Raw genomic sequence first — 16,308 nt, forward strand, 5'->3', positions numbered from 1 at the left:
TGTATAAATGTGCTTGGTTTATCAACAAGTTTCATTCTCATGTTAAATTATTTCTGCAATAAAGCAGAAGGCTGGAAGACGTTGTTTTAGGGGACTGCCAGACCAGCCAGCAATTGAAGACCGATTGAATAGATGTTCCTTCCTTTGCTTGGGTGGAAGCAGTTTCTCCTCCACATTTTGGGCAGAGAGGCCAATGCTGCTGAACCATGAGAATGAATAAACACCAGTCCCAAGGATAAGGAATGCCTGGCAAGGTTTGTTTATGATCCTGCCAGCTCCTCCTTGTGTTATCTGAAGAGCATATAATCTGAAGAGCCCCTCTGGCAGTGACACCTCTTGCAATGACCGAGTAGAACTTTGAAAATTCATTCAAATATGCTTGAAAAAATGGCTGCAAATAAAATTGATGAAAAAGGGGAAGTTAACAACAAAAATCTTTGAAAATTAACTTGGGATGAATGAATAAAGATAATGCAAGCCTGTCCTAATGTGCACCACTTCTCCCTTTGGGAAGACGCCCAAGATAAAACTTTCCTTCTGGGTGGAGCAGCAAACTGGTTCTCAGTGGAGCCTTAAGGTAATCACCTGTAGCAGTCCTTATGGAAATAAACAATTCTGATTACACAGTGTCAGAAATACATCACATAAATGGTGTTTGTATGGAAGAATCTCTCAGAACTGTGGTTTCCCTATTCCAGCAATATGATCTGGACCAAAGAGGTCCAGTTAGCACAAAGCAAACAGGACTGTGGTGAATGGGAAACTATCTGTGTGCTGTGTTCAAGCTGCCCCTCAGTTTAGTGAGAGAATTCTCTGTTGACCCAAATAGGCTTCCTGAAAAGAAACTTGTTTATTTTTAAAATCGATTCTAGTTTTAGTCACCAAAGCATATGTACGTGTGTGTTTGTGTGCATGGTTTGTTTCCCTCAAAGCGTTCTCTGATTGTGTAGGCAAGTATTTGCTGGGACATATGTTTCTTCCATAAACCGTAAGCCCAATGGCAGCCACGCCAACTTCCAGTATGTCCTGAAGAGGAGCTGGGTGCAGAGTCAGGAAATGTGCAGGCTTCAGGGATTGTCAGGGCTTGGGATCCCCTCAACTGCGTGGGTTTAGCGAGAGGGCTTTAGATAACTCATTCTGGTTTTGAGGCTCTGCCCAGTCTGGCAGCACTTGATGCCACTACAGCAAATGCAGAACATGTGTGTGCGTGTCTTCTGCACCGTTGGGCTGGGGTGTTATAAGCTGTGGTGCATTGAGGCCAACAGCTCACTTCTGAGAGTGGCACTTCATGCTTTGGTGTCACCAGGGCTGACATGAGAGGTCACTTTCTTGCTGGGAGGCTTTGCAGCATGAAGGTTTGAAGCTCAGGTTTTTGCTTTTGGAGCCTTTGCCCTTTTGGCAAAGGGTTGTCCTTGCTGCAGGGGTGGGTGTTTAACCTGAAGAATGTTTGGCTCTGCTCTTCCCCTGGGTTAGCAGCTTCCATGAGGACTTGTATACAATGTGCCCCCTTGTTAATGAGTCTGTTGACTTATGCTTTAATTACATGTCCTCCAGCTTAACAGGAGTACTGTCCCCCAGTTTAAGCAGCCCCTGAACTGTGCAGATGTGTGTCACTAGGCACAGATGTTACTAACTAGCAAGGTTTTCTCTTGACCATGTGAAAGGTGCCTTCTGGAACAAGAAAAAACATTTTTTTTCCTTAGATATATAAATCCTTTTTTAAAGTCAAGGGAATAAAATGTAGACATCATCATAGTTTGAAATTGTCTAAACAGTGTTTTTCCAAAAATAAAAAAGTCTTCAGGATGAAGAAGACGCATGTTTAGCTGTTGCCTTATCTCTCTGCATTTCATTAATCCATCCGGCTGGCTGCTGGCCAAGGGTTCTTGCAAGGAGTGAAGAACGTGTCTGTTTTGGCATCTGCTACCCCACGTGAAGCGTGCATACTCTTTGTGCTTTTCTACGAAGCATCTGGGGTGGGAGTCACATTGCTTAACCACAGCTATTTAGGAGTGGGATGTCCAGTTGATAAATTAGTCACAGAGGGTCCTTCTAGAGCCAAAAGAAGAGAGGGAAAGGGGCAGAGAGAGGGGAAAAAACCCTCTCCAGAGGGTGAGTCAGTGCATCTCAAGATAGATCTGGAGAGGAGGCACCATCTCTGGCTGGCTCTCTCCAACCTCAGCTAAGTTGTGCTGATTCTCTGCTCTTGTGTGGAGGAGGGGTGCCTTCCTGGCTGCTGGAAAGGACTGCAGAACATCGGCTTTATGATGTTTTTCTCCCATTTTATCTCAGAAGCAAACCCCTTTTCATGATGTTACTGAGTTGAGAGAGAGTTGTGCCGCGGGAAGAGAGCGCAGCATGCTTTAGTTGAAGATAGAAACAGAAGATAAAAAAAATCTGTCCAGTTTCAATCATTCAGCTTTTGCCAGAGCTTAATCTCAAGGAGCCAGAGTTGATTTCCCAGCAGCCAGATCTATTGCGAAGTGGAAGCAGAAGAGAAAACCAAATCCTTTGGGCATATGAGGCTATGACCCAGGAAAAGCCAAAGGGTTGCTTTGTCCTGTAACTTCTTTATCATGGGGTATCCAAGAAAAGCTGCTTTCAGGTTTTTGAAGCCCCCTTTTCTGCTTTGTGCAGACAATATGACGATGGTGTCTGGTTTTGCTAAATAGGGCTGGGTCTATGTCAGTACTCGCTCCATCAATAGATCTCTCAAGCCACATTCAGAATCGAATGTCCCAGGACCCTGGCTTTTAATAAAGGGTCTTCTCTCCACAGCTTGTTTCTCTCTGTGCCATTCAGCCTTGGGTCCTGATGTACACCCCACAGGCAAGGGGTGTTGTCCTGCTCGCATCACCCAGTTCCACGGACCTACCTTTTCCTGGAGAGGTTGAGCATTTCTCAGCGAAACCCAAAGTATTCCTCCTGCCAGTGCAACACGCTGCGGTGTTGCTATCCCTTGTGCAACCCAGCAGAACTTGCAGTGCCAACAACTGCTGGGCACAAACAGCTGGACATGCAAACAGGCAGCTCCCAACAAAAAGGGGGTATGCGAGCAGCAGTTTGGGAGCCCTCCAGGGGAGGGGGAGGGCTGGTCCTGTTGCAGGTTGCGGCACAATTCCCCTCTTTGCTGGGGTTTTGCTCTGCCTGAGAACTGGAAACCTGTGTGTGGGCAGGTTGGTGAAGGAGGAGAGGTGAGGGACAGCGCTGAAGGCTAGAATGAAGCTTCACACCTCCTGGCCTGGTGGTGGTTTTCATGCTCCCTTCTTATGGGGCTTCAAGGTAATGTCTCCCCCACCAGAAAAAAATCTTGCAGGGCAATCCCACTTTGCCCCTTCACTCCTCTGCCTCTGTCACCAGCAATCCAGCCTTTAAAACGAGGCTTATGTTTCTCTTGGAGGCACTAAATTTAGCAATTGTTTACTAAGAGGTATTTAAAATTAGCAGTGAAGGCCACCTTGAGCATGTGACTAGGAGAGGTGGCATCACCATGGGGCTCTGTGACCCCCCTCACCCTGTCTCCATTCTCCAAAACCTGCAGCGTCCTGTCTCCTGCTGTGTCCACCATGTGCTCATCGGTAGGACAAAGGTCAGTAGAAAGCAGATGCAGGTGCTGTGACGGTAAAAGGCAACCAATTACCCAGGGGTAATTAAAGAGAGCTTCTCCTGGCTGGCGGGGTTGGGAAAGCAGAGAGTGGGGAAGGCAGGGTGCTGGCAGAGGGGAGTCATGGGTGGTGGTACCATGGGAGGACCATGCATGTCTGATCCCGGCTGCCCGTTTCCTGGCTGATCCCTGAACTTGTTAGGAAGACGTGCTTTAAAAAAGAGGTGGTTTGAAAAGCTGAAGTCAGCGCTCAAAGCTTCTCTTGCACCAGGAAGGTGGTGGTGCTATGGGCCAGGTCCTGGCTTTTGGCTTAACATCCCAGCCTCCTTGCACAAAGCGTTACTGATCTGTGGTGAGCAGAGAACCCCTTTAGTGTTGCCATGTGGTTAAGCCTGAGTCGGTGGCACTGAGTGGTCTGCAGTTGTCCATGCTGCCCCACACAGAGGGGACCGTCTGGACTACATCTGCACTGGCACGTTTAGTGCTCCTAGTATGACGTTTTGGCACAGGGCTGTGAATATTTGCGGTGTTTTTCCCTTTCCCCCTTGCCCTGCAGGAGCGGTCCAGGACCTGTGCTGGTCTCTGGACTGAACTAGTGGGCACAAGCTGGGCTCGTCCAGGAGCTGCTAATTACACAATAGTGCAAAGAATGGAGTTTGGTGCCCAGGCAATTTCCCTGGTGCTGATTTATTTGCAGTAGCAAACACTAAGCAGAAAAGGACCCCCTGGGCAATACGGAGGACACGTAGCAGGAATTAGGAGAGGGGACAGGAAGGAATCCCAGCAGCAGCTTGGGATGTACCTCTGTGTCTCTCCATACCATGTCACTACCTTGGCTTGTCCATGTTCTTTTGATTTTGCTGCTGCTCAGGGCTCACTGCAGCCTTCGCCTCCTCTTTCTCAGCCCAAACATCCCCTCTTACAGAGGCTTTTTCCTGCATGGAGCTGCAAAGCCAGGAAAAAAAAATAATGAAGAAACCCCTCAGCTTTCTGCTGGGTGCCCTCAGGACTGATCTGCCCCAAATTCAGCTCATTAATGTGCGGGCTTTATTTGCCTCATCTGCAGTGACTAACACCCCTGGGCACATCAAACCAGCTTCTCCAGCACCTCGGTGCTGTGGGGTGAAACGAAGAGGCTCCGGGGTCCAAACCAGGCTTAGAGTCACCTCGCAGCTATTGGATGAGTGGCTGAAAGATGGACAAACTGAGCAAAACGAACGTGCTCGCAGTGAGTGGATGCTGAAATTGCAGATGGCTAAGTGATGAAAAAAGTGGGTCCCGGCTCTGCACCTGGTGGGATTGGATATTTTCTCCTCCTGTGGCCGCCCCTGGGGTGAGACCGCTGCCTTCTCCATGGCACAGGGTCTGGGGGACGTTCTGCAAACGGACCGCAAACCGGGGAAAGGTGATTTTATGCTGCCACCTTGTGGCGTTATAAATCTTGTTTAGAAACGTCAAAAAATTATATGCTGTTAAGAAATATGTGCCTGCCTCCACACGTATATGTGAGCGAAGTAAAAGAGGTGGGAGCCCCGAAGGGTGAACGCAGACAGGGAGCAGGGCGTCGATCAGCCGGTTTTGTTTCCAGTCCGTGGGGTTGAAGAGCCCGATAGCGCGGGGCATCTCAGGGTATCTGAGACATCGGGGCGGAGGGCTTGGCAGGAGCTGTGGGAGGTGGGCTGTGGGTTTGTCTAGTTTGGAGAAAAGGAGGCTGAAGGGCGACCTCGTGGCTCTCGACAGCTTCCTGAGGAGGGGAAGCGGAGAGGGAGGTGCTGAGCTTTTCTCCCAGGAGAAAAGTTTTCTCCCAGGACAAGTGGGAACAGTTCAAAGCTGCTCCAGGGGAAGTTTAGACTGGACGTTAGGAAGCATTTCTTTACTGAGAGGGTGGTCAAACACTGGACCAGGCTTCCTAGAGAGGTGGTGGATGTCCCAAATGTGTCAGCCCTTAAGAGGTATTTGGACAATGCCCTTAACAACATGCTTTATTTGGGCAGCCCTGGAGCAGGCAGGCAGTTGGACTAGATGATCGTTGTGGGTCCCTTCCAACTGAAACAGTCTATTCTTATCTACTTTTAATTCAGTGTCAGATCACATCTCCAGAAAGTTAAGGCTTGACTTACATCAGCTGGCTTCAGCTGTGCCGTGCTGATTTGTGGCCGTTGAAGATGCAGTCCTCAGTTTCTGGCATCAGAAGAGTCAAGATACTTCAGCGATTTTGGGGAAGTGGGTTCTCTGTGTGGGTGTAAGGCCCTCAGCTGAGTTGTAGAGTACCAAATTTAAACTCCATGCTCTGCCTGAAACTGTGAATTTTCTGATGCAGAAGGGGTGTGGAGACTGAATGACAAAATCTATTACAATTTGAGTAAACGAGAGGGAGACACAGAAAAGAGCCACCACAAAATATACCTTTTTCATTGCCTGAAATTGTTTTAAAAAACTTATGAAGTTCAGTTACCTGAGTTTATACTGTCTAAATTGCATGTCAGTAGAAATTGTAACATTAGAAGGATGGGAGAAGCTGGATGATCTTCCATCGCTCAGAGCCTGTGTGTGTGATATATGTGTGAGGTATTGGCCATGCTGCAGGCTCCCTGGGAGCCCCGGTGCCAATTACTTGGTGTCTTGGGCAATGGCACTCCACCTGCTCCCCATCTGCTTGGCCCACAGGAGCTTCAAGGTCAGCATCATTGCACGACTGTAGCAGCTGGCACATGAACCTCCACCTCCCCCAGGGTCTTTGAGTATCCCCTTGTAGAAAGAACGGTCATTGATCAGGACCTGTGTGAGGGTCTGACAACGATGTGCTGAATATGGAGGATTTCCACCAGCTGCAGGGACATCTGACAGCTCAGCACCTTCCAGGATCTCCCTCCCTCTTCTCACCCTCTTCCCCTGATGTAGTCCCTTGCTGGTCTACAAGGAAAACTGGTCACACGTGGTCATGGGCTGGTGACCATGTGGATTGGCCTCCTTTCTCATGGGCAGGTACCAGTGATATCTCATTAGAGGGACAGGCCACATGGGATAAGCAACTGGCCTGAAACTGGCCCAAGCAAAGGACTCGGATCCCAGCCAACTTTGTCCAATGCAAAAAAAAACTTTGCGAAACACAGGGAGAAATTTCCTAACCTCCGTTAGCCTGGTGGCTTCGCAGCAGGGTGGTTTGCTTTGGGTATCTGTAAGATGAGTGATGTGAGTGTGAGAGCAGCAATAAAACAAGCAATTACGTTCAGAAGAGACACAACAACGTCGTTTTTCTCATGGGCAGCATGGCCCCGGCCAGGGTGGCTGCCAGCGGGCAATTTGCAAGGCATTTGGCAAATGAGCATTGCCTAGTGGAAAGGCAATAGCACAGGCAGTGATTCAGGGGCTGGAGAAGTTGATTTATAAGGGGAGAGATTAAAAAAAAATAAAAATTACCAGAGCTAAATATGTCGTGTTTGGCTGGGCAGCAGGCGAGGGCTGAGCCGGTGGGATGCCAGGAACGTGGGAGGATTTGGCAGAGGGTCAGGGGAAGATTTGTGGCCATCATGGGTGGCGCAGTTGGGTGCAGGGGATGACAGCAGAGCAAGAAGAGAGGGTATGCAACCATCCTGGTGATGGGAACGTGGATGTGCCAATGCTTGCAGTAGCGCTGTGCTAAAACTCACCAGCTGAGGGCCTTAAATCTCCAGAAAACTCCAGTACGGGGACATCAGTACAGAAGCTCTCCTTCCCTGCCCTGACACTTCATTTCAAACACAGCTGGAAACACTAAATTTACCTGTTTACAAGTAAGCATGCTTTAAAGTCCAAACCGGTGCTTTTTCCCTGACCTGGGGATGTTGAGACCACCTTGGTAACACCTGGACTTGCTTGGGCTCGTAAGGATGTCAAGAAATCATTGCTTATTCCTGGTTGTGCTGCTGTTTCCCAGGTGAATGGGTGGAATTTTTACCTGCTTTTGTGATGATGAGCATCGTGCTCCTGCGTGGTAAGAAGAGACTTACACAAGCCAGGAGCTGTGCTCCTGTCCAGTCCCACACTTCTCCCTTCTCTGATCTGGACCATATCTGCCTGCTTCTTGCTAACTTGAGCAGATATGAACATCCAGCAGTCATAGAGGGACGGCTGCTTGTTGAGTCAGTGACCTTGTGCCACCTTCCTCATGTTTCTGGATGCTGCAGTGCTCAAGGGGGAGACATCAGTTGACCCTCACAGCTGTCATGTAGGATATTTCCTACAAGGGGAATCAAGGGGTATTTTGGCCTCAGGGCAGAGACATGGCTGCACTGGCTTTTGGTTCAATTTGTAGTCACAAAAAAGACCACGAGCAAGGACCTTGTTTTGGGCTGTCCTCCTGTATCGCTGGTTTGCATCCATTTGTTGGGTGCCACCACTCACGGCTTAGCAGGAGAATCCATCTTGTCCTGGTATCTCTGCTCCTGGATCACTTTCTGCTCTCAGTGAAGTTTCTGCTGAGGGCCTATGGTCCAGGAGGGTGTTCCTTAGCTTGGCAGTGAATGTCTGCTGATGTGTCCCTGAGGTGGTCCATGAACCCTTGCACTGCTCTGCAAGCAAAGCCAGAGTCTGAACTGGACCTGTTGGCACAAAGATAGACCCAGACCCCTGTTTTGAGGATGTCTATTTTGGGATGGCCACCTCAGAGACTGATTTTGGCCTGAGCCAAATTGCCAGAGCAATTACCTGGTGCACACATCATTCCCTGGCACCATCCCTCCTGATGACTCTCCAATGTAGGGAGGGAAGGGGTTGTAGCCTACATGAGTTGTCCTCAGGTCCTGTCTTTTAGAAATGTCCCATCACCTGTCTGCACGTGACACGTGGCTGGCATTGCCACATGCTGGGCACATGCTCGTGCCTGTTGGCCCCTGTGCATGGGGCTGGTTTCACCCCATCCTGCTTTTCCATGATACATCAGGTCTCAGTCAGAACCTGATATCTTCCATCTTTGCCCAGGTTTAGGGCAACCTACTGGAAAGGTTCAGCTCTGTTTTGTTTTGAAAAGAAACCAACCACAGTGCCCCTTTTTGTCTCATTTCATCCAAAAACCTCAACAGCTCCTCTGCTGAGGGTGTGTTTGTCCATCACGTTTGTTATGGGAGGACTCTGGTGCTCATCTGTACGTAAACAGGAATGTCTGGTGCACCATCTCGCCCCTCCTAAGCAGAGCAACCCTTTTGGATCTTAAAAAAGCCCCCCCAACAAATAAACTAAAGTTTGACCCTCTAATTTCTGCTGCACTTCCGATTAAAACACCCCTTTAATTCCCACGTAACCGCCTTCTGATGGGGCTGCTGGGAAGGGCTAGGTGATTTTCCATGGCCATTTTGTGATGCTGAGCCCACGGAAACCTTTCTGCTATGACTTTTAAACAGCAAAAAAACTTTGCCGTCCCCAAAGAATAGGAATATCAAGCTGCCTGCTGACACAATCGGCTCTAAATGGGCCAGGCTTTCAGCACAATCAGGATGGAGGAACAACAGCTTTTTCCCGTAATACCTTTTCAGACAAGGATTAATTTTAGGTCGACCGTCTCCGCTGCCCGAATCATGTCTGGAGACGGTGCAGTCGGTGTATTGAGTGTGGCCCTCTTAGCAAGGGACGGCTCCTCTAGTAAAGCCCACTTCTGTCCTGCATCTCAGAATCACATTTTCATGATGGAAAAGCTGTATTTGAAATGCTGCACAGAGCCCCACTTCATGAAAAGCAGCGCTAAGGTATCCCCACTTTCTGATAACCTGTCCTCTCATATAATCTGCACACGAATGAGAAGCAGTGGGGTAGGGAGAGAGCCGGAATAGGTAACGACAGGTCAGAGGTGAGTGAAAAGGGTGAATTTGGATAAAAGCGCCCCTTAAATTATCTGGACCTGTAAGCAGTTGTCGCTGTAGCTGAGTCACAGTTTTACTTGCTTGAACTGAAAACTCTTGGTAAATATATATTTATAAATATGAATTATATCTATTTATAGATAATTTATATATATTTATAAATATAAATTATATATATATTTTATATAATTTTTATATTTTTTTTAGATATGCAAAATTGCAATGACCCTCATTCCCAGGGCTCTCCTAAGCAGAGGCTGCCCATGCAGTGGACTTTGGAAAGTGGCTGCATGGCCTTGAACTCATCAGACTAGCTCTGAACTCATTTTCCAGCAGGATCCCTTCCCAAAGCTTGCTCGAGCCCTGCGCTCTCCACCCTCCTTCCTATTCCCTTCAGCCTGTGCACAGCGTAATGTCCTTGCTATGCGGTAGCGTCACTGCAGCCACGCCTGTTGTCCAGGACAAATATTTCCACTGGGAAATGCAAGAGTGGGAGAGAAGGAGGTTTGCTGAGTCAAGCAAGGCTCTTTGCCGCTCATCCCTCCTCTGAGGACAGCTGAGACACGTTCTTCCCAACCTAAAGCGACCCATCTCAGTTCATCCTGGTTTGGGGTAGGTTGCCTTTTGCTGGAGGATTTGGGTCAGGATGGATGAGGCTGATCCACTGACCAGTCCTTCCAGGGGACGCAGAAAGGAGCTCCTCAGTGGGTAAGGAGAAAGAAAGAGCAAATAACAAGAAAATCTAGAGAGAAAGGGGAAAGGATGTGATTTTGGAAGAGAGATCTGCAAGAGACAGGTGCTCTGAAGACAGTCCCAAGCACGCTAGTTGCTGGATGTAAATAACACCAGGAAGAAATGCTATTTTTCATCACCCTGAAAGTGTTCGATATAAGGGCAGATGTTTTTGCACTGCATTTCAGTGAGAAATTTTCAACCTCTTCCTTTCACCTGAAGGTAGATGGCCACGTCTACTAAAGATTTTTCTTTTGTGGCATGTTCCATGATGTAGATTAGCCCTTTAGCTTAAGCAGGTCAGTCCGTGCAGGCACTTGCTTATCAAAAAGTGGGACGGTGGGAGGTTCCCAAAGCTGCCTTCTGATTTTGGTAAAAAAAAATATGTGTGCATGTCCATCTTTGTCCTGCTGCTGCATCCCAATGTACCTTTCCGGGTACACAGCCTCCAGTCATCTGATGGGGAAGTGGATCGGGCCCTTCCTGGCAGTGCTGTGAGGGGCTGCACGCTGCAGGTGGGGCTGTGCGGATGAGATGCCTTCATTGCCTTCTGTTCCCTGTTCCCTTTCTATCAGGGTCCTGAGACCAGAGCTGAGCTGAGTGTCAGGCAGAGCTCCTAGCAGCTGGGGATGGCACGGAGCTACTGGGAATGAATACCCACGTGGCCTTTGTCTTCTGGGCTGTGACAAAGGCAGAGCCTAACCGTACTCAAAATACATAGGAATATTTACCTGAGCAGGAAAATATCAAGCCTACAAGTGTGGCAGTCACAAAGAAGAGAGAGTTGCTAAATACATTGGATACAGGGATTTTTCCTTTGGGATCAGGACCTTGTGGCACAGCAGGTAGCTGACCTGCACCACAACGGGGCAGAAAAGACTGCTTTCCCCGTTCCCTTCTCCCCTTGCCACCTACTGCTGCACTCTTGCCCTTGATTAGATGTGGGCTGCTTTGGCCCATCTGGAGAGAGGACACACTCTGACCAGGGTGCAGGAGGGGAGAAGAGAAAGGTGAGGACAAGTGCCCAGCATTAGGTGGAAAACCTCAGGAAGAACATCTGCTGAAAGTAATGTTTTTTGGAGAGCGGGTAGGTTTTAGGAGGTTTCCAGCAGCTCCCTTCTCTGAAGGGCGCTCTCTGCCTGGTGCTGAGCTGCCCTTTGCTGTGGACACTCTTATAGGGATTCTTTTCTAACATAACACAAAGTGGCTGACAATAGGTAAAGCACTCAGGTTTTGATAGCTTAAAAAAAAAGAAAAAAGAAAAGCAGGAAAAAATATTTTACACTGTGATGCAAGTCGAAGAATCCAGGGCCTCATCCAAAGCCCATTAATGATACGGGAAAGATCCAGGATGACTTCAGGATATTGGGGGTAGCTGGTTGCCAATGGCTCTGCATCATGTAGACACTTAGGAGCTAGTTCAGTGATTATCTGCCTTCTGCAATATGGCACTATTTCCGTCTCTGTCCAGCCAATTCTGATTTTCTTACCTACTTCCCTCTTATTACGTATTCTTTCTGGCCTACCCAGCCCTTTGTATTTGCTGGGCAGAAACCCCATTGACCCAAGGACATAGAACAGGAATTATTTATAGGAGTTTTTAAAGCCAAGCCCCAGATACAGGAATGGTTTCATTACAGAAGCTCACAGTAAAGCGCCTGATGCTGTTTCCATATGCAACGTGGGACACGTGAAACCATATGTAAACCGAGAGGTTCCTCCGATACCGGAGTCCCTCTGTGGAAACTGAGAAGAATAACTGGAGAACACGTATGTCTTAAATCCAAATAAACGTGTGAGTGGGGTGCGTGGAGGGGGTATAAAATTGCCAGGCACTGTGACTCCCCTGACCCTCCCTGGGCTTCAGTAGAAAGTGAAGAGGCTGAGAAGGACGACAACTCTCAAAATGGTGCTTGCAGTCTCTTTTTGATCTCCCCCTGAGGCATTATTAGCTGAAGCATCTCCCCATGCTAATATTTTGGCATGGTTTCCAGAGATGATCTGGCTCACACGTGGGTGTCTCTGCTTGATAGACTTTGCAGTTTTAGTGTTGGGGTTAAAAGTACATGAAGTGGGCATGTCAGTTGTCTGCCCTGTAGACCTGGCTGCAGATCATTAGAAAGAAACCCAGCCATGAACTGCAAACATCCACAGCTTGTCTCGGGAGGCCTCTCCTGGGGGTCTGGATTGTCTGGGCAGGCATTTTTAAGCAATTTAAATAGGACTTGATTGACTTACTAAGGAAAAGAAGCAAGGACTGGGATACAGGTAAGGTTACTTTTATATTCAAAAAGCCTTAAGGTGAGATTGGAAGAATTACAGGTCATCCCTCCTTACATGTGTCCTGGGGAAATTAGTCTGAATTTCTATTTAAAAGCAGGATAATGAAGTTTCAGGGAGATAGCTCATGATAGGAGAGCATGGACCCAGCAGCTTGCAGAGAAGAAAGGCCTCACAGAGGGATCGCGACTCAACGACCAGGTGAGGAAAATGGTGGATGAAGGAGACCTGGTAGATATGGTGCATTTGGATACCCAGAAGGTCTTTAACAATGTCAGACTGAGGAGCCTCCTGAGGGAGCTAAGGGGTAACAAGCTGAGTGGGAAACTGTTGTCGTGGCTCTACAGCTGTCCTAGGAGAAAGCAAAGAGGAGGATTAAAAGGTCAATTATGGCAGAAGGTCACAGCCTAGTGCTTAGTTCCAGGAGTGCTGTGATGGTTGATGTACTTATACCTGGCATAGAAATAGAGGCAGATGAATCCACTGATGGCACAGAACAAATGTAGACAGTCAAAAGCAAGGAGGAACCTCACAGACACCTAAACAAGCCAAGGGAATTAGCATCACCATAGCAGATGCAATTTAGCACTGATAAAATGCAAACTAACACCTAAGAGAGGAGAAATCAAGCAAACCCTGGGCTGCACAGGATTCTCAGATAACATGTGCCTGGTTGTGAGTGACACCTCTGTATCAGGACAGACAGTTCAATACGAACCTCTTTTCACTCTATAATTGCAGTCAAGAAAGCAAACAAGACAGTACCTTTTATAAATCCTGAGATGCTGACTGATAGCACCTCCACATAAAAATCAATCCATAATCCTCATAAAAATAAGGGCAAAATCACTCAGATGGTGGTAAATGAGATTCAGGACCTAGAGACAACTGAGTCACCGGGAGAGACTAATAAACATTTGCATTATTTACAACACAAATAAGGGGGTTGTTTTGCAAAAGCATATGAAATAATACACATCGTTTGATGTCACAGGATGCAGAAGACCACAGGTGTGCTGGGACTTGCTGCCCTGCAGATTCAAAATGAAAACCACTCCTGGGGCTAGGTTACCTGGCCAGCTCTCCTTCCAGAGGAGGTTAATGAGCATGGCGGAGAGCCTGCGTTGCCTTCCCACAGTACCACCAATATAGCACCTCACTGGGCCATGGCATGACAGGACCTGCTCCCACTGTCAAAAAGAGGTGGGTTTTTTCTTATCTCACATACCTTCCTTTCGGTGCCTGTCATCTAAAAACACCAGATGGACACTGAAGGTGGCAATCCCTCTGGAGCCCCGTGTCTACCTGGTACAGGCTGTTTGCTTCTGAGAGCTGCAAAGCTGTAGAAGTGCTGCCGTTCTGACCAAATGCAATTTTGAGACGCTTGATCATAAGCACTGGCCATGTTCCAGAAAGTCAAAATGTCTGGAAGCAGCAGCCATATGAAAAATTTGACAGCTTCTCTGCATATTTTGAGTCATTCACAGAGGGGAAAAGATACTTCAGGAGAAGTATCTTGGACTTGCTTCTAAATTGGAGAGACAGGGATTTGATGATCGGTGGATAAGGAATTGGCTGGATGGCCACACTCAAAGAGTTGTGGTCAACAGCTTGATGTCCACGTGGTAACCAGTGATGACTGGCATTCCTCAGGGGTTGGTACTGGGACTGGTGCTGTTTAACATCTTTATCAGCAACATGGACAATGGGATTGAGTGCACCCTCAGCAATTTGCCAAAAACACCAAGCTGCGTGGTGCAGTCAACATACTGGAGGGGAGGGATGCCATCCAGAGGTACCTTGACAGGCTTGAGAGGTGTGCACATACCGACCTCGCGAAATTCAACAAGGCCAAGTGCAAGATCCTGCATGTGGGTTGGGGCAATCCCAAGCACAAATACAGGCTTGGCAGAGAATGGATTGAGAGCAGTCCTGAGGAGAAGGTCTTGGGGGTGTTGGTTGATGAGAAGCTCAACATGAGCTGGCAATGTATGCTCGCAGCCCAGAAAGCAAACCGTATCCTGAGCTGCATCAAAAGATGTGTGGCCAGCAGGTCGAGGGAGGTGATTCTGCGCCTCTACTCTTATGAGAACCCACCTGAAGTACAGCTCTGGAGACCCCAGCATAAGAAGGACGTGAACCTGTTGGAGTGAGTCCAGAGGAGGACCACAAAGATAACCAGAGGGCTGGAGCACCTCTCCTATGAAGACAGGCTGAGATAGTTGGGATTGTTCAGCCTGTAGAAGAGAAGGCTCTGCGGACACCTTATAGCAGCCTTCTGGTACCTCAAGGGGGGGGCTGCTGGAAAGATGGAGAAGGACTCTTTATCAGGGAGTGAAACGATAGGACAAGGGTTAATGGTTTTAAAGTGAAAGAGGGTAGATTTATGTTAGATATTAGGAAGAAATTATTTACTGTGAGGGTGGTGAGGCACTGGAACAGGTTGCACAGAGAAGTTGTGGATGCGCCATCCATGGAAGCGTTCAAGGCCAGGTTGGATGGGGCTTTGAGTAACCTAGTTTCGTGGGAGATGTCCCTGGCCATGGCAGGGGGGCTGGAACTAGATGATCTTTAAGGTCCTTTCCAACTCTCACCGTTCTATGATTCTATGATACACTTCGATGACTCTTTTTTTCTGATGTAGGCACTTACTGGTGGATCTGTCCTCCATTTTTTCCATTCATGTATGATTACTTAACTTTCTTCACTGATGAGTTTGGGCAGGGAGTTGGACTTGATGATCCTTATGGGTGCCTTTAAACTTGAGATATTCTATAATTCTCCGTGGGTGCAATCAAAATGTTGAAATCTCTCTCATGTACTCAGCAGGGGACTTAACCCACTGAGGTGTCTCTGGGCTTTTGTGAAGTCTGTGTCATGTTAAGTCTTCAGCAGGTACTTGAGTGCTATGTCTGTCCAATACACACAAGACAGCTTTCCAGATCCTGTCACTGCTGTGTCCTCCGGCCTCATCCCACCTCTGTGCCAGGGTAAGACCAAAGGTGCTCTGTCACCTTCGCTTTTGAGCTGGAGAAAAATATAGTGGGGAGATGATGGGGAGGAAGGACCCGAGGGTGATGCCTGTGTTATGAAGGGCCCTGATTAGGCAGGAGGGCTCAATGGCTCCACTAACCCCAGTGTAATCACCCCTGTTAGGGGGTCACACACCCCTCTTGGGATTTGGTAGGTTGGTTGTCTCCATGCTTGCTCACCCTCCTTGCCTGTGGGTTGCTTGTGCTATGGTGCAAGGAGACTGTAAATCTTGCAAAGTTTAATGGATTCCAGGTCATTGGTGTGGGTATTGTGGAGGGATGGTGGCCTGGAACAGATGTCCTTGCAGTGGTGGAGGTGAGGGTTAAATTGCATGCTGGGGAAGTGGGGCTGGAAGTGTGGAGATTTTCCAGATCCCTGCATGAACGAAGGGTATTCTGACCATGATAAAGATTAATAAAGTGGGTAGAGAGAGGAGGAGAGATGCTGATGTAGTTCATAACATTCCTGGTTAGAAAGAGATCTGAGCCAGCCACAACAGAGAGAGCATCAGGTGAGATTAGAGCAGGATCAGTGGACTTTAATATAGTGATGATTACAGGCAACCATCCTGGCATTTGTTTCCTTTGGAGCTGATTTTACCACCCTAGATCAGGGTGCTTTGAGTTAAGTGTTGCACTTTGGGCCTTTATTGAACTACAACTATTTTAGATCAGAGCAACATCCTTACAGTAATTGTAACAATTTTATTCTCCTTAGCTCAGTACCATTAAGAAGGAGGATAAAGAGAAGGAGAAGGCGATGAGAAATGAAGTTGTGCACCTCAGCAGCAAGAGGCAATCAGTGTCACACTAGTTGCAGGTGACC

The sequence above is a fragment of the Vanellus vanellus genome (assembly GCF_965231255.1).
Source record: "Vanellus vanellus genome assembly, chromosome: 4".
In the NCBI taxonomy this organism is placed as follows: Eukaryota; Metazoa; Chordata; class Aves; order Charadriiformes; family Charadriidae; genus Vanellus; species Vanellus vanellus.